A 5,949-nucleotide genomic window follows, 5' to 3' on the forward strand; every position below is an offset into this window, starting at 1 on the left:
GGAGGGAGCGTGCCGACCACGGCTTCCTGTGGGGTCAGAGCGTCGGCTTCTGGCATACTGACTGGGCCCCCGTGCAGGAGATCATGGGGGGTCTCAATGCTCGGACCCCCCCGCAACCTATAACTTATCCCCTATCCAAAGGCTAATCCAAAGACTAATGGCAGTATTATGTTTAGGGCACAGTGCATGGCAGTATTATATTCAGGGCGCAGTGTATGGCAGTATTATATTCAGGGCGCAGTGTATGGCAGTATTATATTCAGGGCGCAGTGTATGGCAGTATTATATTCAGGGCGCAGTGTATGGCATTATTATATTCAGGGCGCAGTGTATGGCAGTATTATATTCAGGGCGCAGTGTATGGCAGTATTATATTCAGGGCGAAGTGTATGGCAGTATTATATTCAGGGCGAAGTGTATGGAATTATTATATTCAGGGCGCAGTGAATGCCAGTATTATATTTGGGGCGCAGTGTATGCCAGTATTATATTCAGGGCTCAGTGTATGGCAGTATTATATTTGGGGAGCAGTGTATGCCAGTATTATATTCAGGGCGCAGTGTATTCCAGTATTATATTTGGGGCGCAGTGTATGCCAGTATTATATTCAGGGCTCAATGTATGGCAGTATTATATTTGGGGCGCAGTGTATGGCAGTATTATATTCGGGGCGGAGTGTATGGCAGTATTATATTCAGGGCTCAGTGTATGGCTGTATTATATTCAGTGGGTACAGTGTGTGGCAGTATTACGTTCAGTGGGTGCAGTGTGTGGATGTATTTTATTTAGGGCACAGTATCTGGCAGTATTATAATGAATATTGTCGTCATACAGAGGATGAGGATCTGCTGACATAGTGAGGAGACAATGAAGTTTGGGCCTCAGACTCTGCAGAGAAGATGGAGCTGGAAGAAGACCTTGCGTCTGCACCAGAGAAAAAGGAACGACAACAGAGAAGACATCACTCAGGTCAGTGATATCATTGTGTATTCTCCTGACTGTCCCATCACTGCTGTAATTTGTAAGTTCTGCAGTCATGATGGGGACACTGTACTCCAATCTGTGGCCTTAAGCTGTTACAAAACTGCATACCATAATGCCTGAGGCTCCAGACATGATGGGAGTTGTAGCTTTGCAACAGCTGGAGAGCAACTTGAAGCGAGGTGATTGGTGGAGGTCCCAGCATTCAGACCCCACCAAAAAAAAAAAAACGGACTGCTTATTCTTAAATGTCAGGGTGTATTTTTGGTCCCAGTCCAAACCCCCTTAAAAAAAGTCGCAAATTTAAGCCAGGTCAGACCTGGCTTACAAAACGTGCTGTAGCATTTTTTAAAAAGGTGCACAAAAATTCGCAAACTGCTACTTTTTGTAAAACTTTTTGTGAAGCCCTGCTCCCCGGCCATCTGCCCGCATCTACCTCCCAATGGCTAGCTGGTAGAACTACAACTCCTAGCATGTCCTCACTGTAAGAGCATGCTGGGAGTTTAGTCTTCCAACAGCTAGCTGGTAGGTGGGAGATGCGGGCGGGGGGTGTGGCTTTGTTTTTCTACTTGAGGATTGGGGGGAGGGGGCTGTCCTCAGTGTACAGAGCCCTGCTTGTCCTCAATGTACAGAGCCCTGCTTGTCCTCAGGTACAGATCCCTGCTTGTCCTCAGTGTACAGAGCCTGGCTTGTCCTCAGTGTACAGAGCCCTGCTTGTCCTCAGTGTACAGAGCCCTGCTTGTCCTCAGTATACAGAGCCCTGCTTGTCCTCAGTGTACAGAGCCGTGCTTGTCCTCAGTATACAGAGCCCTGCATGTCCTCAGTGTACAAAGCCCTGCTTGTCCTCAGTGTACAGAGCCCTGCTTGTCCTGAGTGTACAGAGCCCTGCTTGTCCTCAGTATACAGAGCCCTGCTTGTCCTCAGTGTACAGAGCCGTGCTTGTCCTCAGTATACAGAGCCCTGCTTGTCCTCAGTGTACAGAGCCCTGCTTGTCCTCAGGGTACAGAGCCCTGCTTGTCATCGGTGTACAGAGCCCTGCTTGTCCTCAGTGTAGAGAGCCTCTCTTGTACTCAGTGTACATAGCCCTGCTTGTCCTCAGGTACAGAGCCCTGCTTGTCCTCAGGGTACAGAGCCCTGCTTGTCCTCAGTGTACAGAGCCCTGCTTGTCCTCAGTGTACAGAGCCCTGCTTGTCCTCAGTATACAGAGCCCTGCTTGTCCTCAGTATACAGAGCCCTGCTTGTCCTCAGTGTACAGAGCCCTGCTTGTCCTCAGTATACAGAGCCCTGCTTGTCCTCGTGTACAGAGCCCCGCCTGTCCTCAGTGTACAGAGCCCTGCTTGTCCTCAGTGTACAGAGCCCTGCTTGTCCTCAGTGTACAGAGCACTGCTTGTCCTCAGTGACTGCACCTAATGTGGGTAACTATACTGCACCTAATGTGGCGGAACTATACTGCACCTAATATGGGGACTGTACTGAACCTAATGTGGGGGGGGGGGGCTGTACTGCACCTAATGTGGGGGGAACTGTACTGCACCTAATGTGGGGGGATCTGTACTGCACCTAATGTGGGGGGAACTGTACTACACCTAATATGGGGGGGACTGTACTGCACCTAACGTGGGGAGCTATACTGCACCTAATGTGGGGGAACTATACTGCACCTAATGTGGGGGAACTATACTGCACCTAATGTGGGGAGCTATACTGCACCTAATGTGAGGGAACTTTACTGCACCTAATGTGGGGGGAACTATACTGCACCTAATGTGGGGGAAACTAATATGCTTTAAAATGCATGATTTTACCTTTTATGAACAAAAAAATTACGACGTGCTGGTAAAATGACGCAACACTATGGGGCTGGTACGTAATTTTCAGGGCTGGTTTTCACACCCAGTCCAGCCCTGGTGTTAAGGCAGCTCTGTGGGATGCCAGAAACATTTTACTATTTAAGCACAAGAATTTATCTGTGAATGATGTTTTTTCTATTTGTTTTAGTAATATGTACCAGTGCCTTTTATTAGACAGGAAATACTATCCTTTATGAGCTAGAAAATAATATTTTAATGAATGGAACGCCATTTTGTAAAGCAAACAAATGAACATTTTAAGTGTAATTAGTGTTGAGCGGCATAGGCCATATTCGAATTCGCGAATATTCGCGAATATATGGACGAATATTCGTCATATATTCGCATATCCGTTATATTCTCGTTTTATTTTCGCATATGCGAACATTCGCGTATGCGAAAATTAACATATGTGTAAATTAACATATACAAAATTAGCAGCCGCGAAAATTCGCATATGCGAAAAGTAGCATATGCTAATTTTCGCATATTCGAATTTTCGCGCACCAGTCTCACACAGTAGTATTAGAGCCTTCTTTACACCACACAAGCTGGAAGCAGAGAGGGGTGATCACTGTGATGTGTACTGTGAAGAAAAAAAAAAAAAAAAAAAACGAATATTCGTAATTACGAATATATAGCGCTATATTCGCGAATATGCGATATTCGCGAATAATATTCGAATTGCGAATATTCGCGAGCAACACTAAGTGTAATATGAGTGTATTTATGTAAACATTTACTACTACTATTTATGTGACTTTTATTATGAAAAATTAGTTTTTATTGTAAAAAACAATGAATTTTACGATCATATGCACTTTGTTAATTTCATGAATTTTTAAATAAAGATACCCCTCAGGGGTAGCCAAGTTAAAAAAAAAAAAAAGGGCTTGCGATAGAACACATCCTTGTGCACAGTGTTTTGTGTGAATACTTGCACTTGGGTGACTTAAGAGCACATACCTCAGCTCTTCAATAAAATTTTTTTTTTTATCTATCTATATAGATAGATAGATAAAAAAAAATCGGTTCTGTTATGGTGAATGTATTATTTATTGTGTAAGTGATTGACATTTGATTGGTAATGAAGGTTTTTTCAATCAAAAATCTGTTCTTATCAGATTAATATCTGATACGTCCCCTATCTGGGGACCATAAATTTTTGAGAACGGGAGCCAATTTGGAAACTTGCTTCCGTCCCTATGCATTGACCCGATATGGCAGTATCTTCGGGTACAGTGCACCACCCCATTCCAGTGTTAAAAAAGACAGATTCTTATTTAATCCTCTGTGGGTGCTGCTGTGGCTGTTGCCTGCCTTGTCATGTCAGTCAGTCTGGCTGCAGAAGGTGCCGCTGCTGTCCAGACCCAGTACTGCTGAATGGCCTCCTTAATTGGATAAGCTCATCTAGCACACGTATCCTCACAAAAAAAAAAAAAAAAAGAAGAGAGTTGCAGAATTAGAGACCACAATAATGAGTTGCACTGACTGGTTTATGAACGTCTATCCATTTGGCGTTTTACTGACCATGTTTGCACACTGATTGATGTCATAAAAAACTAATAATAATACTAATCTAACATACTTGTGCAGGTTTGACATGACATGATACGTAGCTGTCTTGCAGGTGGTGCTGAATCCTGTTAAATGACGTGAGGGTCTCATGGTTATTCACAAGGGTGCGTCATTGCTGTTGCTTGACCATGCATTGGTTCTGTGGTCAGTGAATGATAAAAACAAAATTTGCCATCCATTGATTGATGGGAAATCAGCCATGAGGCATTTGTTTTTAGAAACTGCTGCTCACAACCAATGTTGCAATGGAGTGTCTCCATCTGCTGGTAGTATTGGATAAGCATTAGTGCTATGATGGGGTCTGAAGAAGAAGAAGAAGATGGAAAAAAATGTATAAAAAAAAAGAAAGAAAGAGAGAGATTGAGTGAGTGAGTGGGTAAGAAAGAGAGTGAGTGAGTGAGAGTGAATGAGTGAGTGATTGAGTGAGTAATTGAGTGAGTGAGAGTGAGGACAAATTAATTAAAGTGAGTGAGTGAGTGAGTGAGAATGAATGAAAGTCTGAATGACAGAAAGAAAAAAGTATGAAGAAAGAAGTATGAAGAAAAGAAAATGTATATGGAGTTGCAAACATGAGTGCAATCTACAAAGCTGTTGAGGCTGGTCCTCATGGGGGGATTGTTGCACCCAGGACCTTTAGTACTATTAAATGTCATTCAATGCCACTGCCAGGTGTAAACAGCAGAAGAACCAGAAGCACCAACAGCACGACCATGGGTTGTCAGATTACCCTGATTCAGCAAAGAGTCCAAAAGGATGCAGGTGAATACTGTTTATTTTCAGTTTCTCGTTACAGTTGGTTTGATTCCGTGTCCGGACAGCCAGGGAGGTGGCTACAGGCAACAAAGGTAGGCGTGTTGTTTTCATATGCAGATCTTAACCCCTTAAGGATGGAGGGCGTGTCCATACGCCCCCGTTTCAAAGTCCTTAAGGACTGAGGGTGCCCCTGGATGTCAGGCAGAGAGGGGGGGGGGGGAGAAGATGGTGGCGGTACCTGGGGGTTTGCCCCCCCCCTCCATGCGAATGTACAGGGTACATTCACACGGGCGGGGGTTTACAGTTAGTCTCTCGCTGCAAGCTAGAGATGCAGGAAATTTTCTGCTGCAGCTCAAACTCCCAGCAGGAAACTCGCTGTAATCCCCCGTCAGTCTGAATGTACCCTAAAAACACTACCTATAAACATACCCCTACACAGTCCCCCCCCCCCAATAAAAATGAGAAACCTTTGGTATGGCACGGTTTCTAAAACGCAGTCTCCAGCTGTTGCAAAACAACAACTCCCAGTATTGCCAGACAGCCATTGACTGTCCAGGCATGCTGGGAGTTTTGCAACAGCTGGAGGCACTCTGTTTGCGAAACACTGCCGTAGGGTAATTTTGGTATCCGAGGCAAGTCTAACTCTTGCATCCGTCCCTATGCAAATATCTAGTTTAGGCCTTAAATGCGCATGGCGCTCTCTCACTTTACCGTACTCGGTAAAAATTGACCAACAAATTTTGGGGGGCTTTTTCTCCTTTTACCTTTTACAGCGGTTCTGACATAA

General features: G+C 44.6%; 1 pseudogene; it reads left to right on the forward strand.

The window, feature by feature from the left end:
• Positions 1–3,911: 3,911 nt before the first annotated feature.
• On the forward strand, positions 3,912–4,083 carry LOC130296017 (U2 spliceosomal RNA; annotated as a pseudogene).
• The last annotated feature ends 1,866 nt before the right edge of the window (positions 4,084–5,949 follow it).

This window comes from Hyla sarda, chromosome 11 (assembly GCF_029499605.1).
Source record: "Hyla sarda isolate aHylSar1 chromosome 11, aHylSar1.hap1, whole genome shotgun sequence".
Lineage (NCBI taxonomy): Eukaryota > Metazoa > Chordata > Amphibia > Anura > Hylidae > Hyla > Hyla sarda.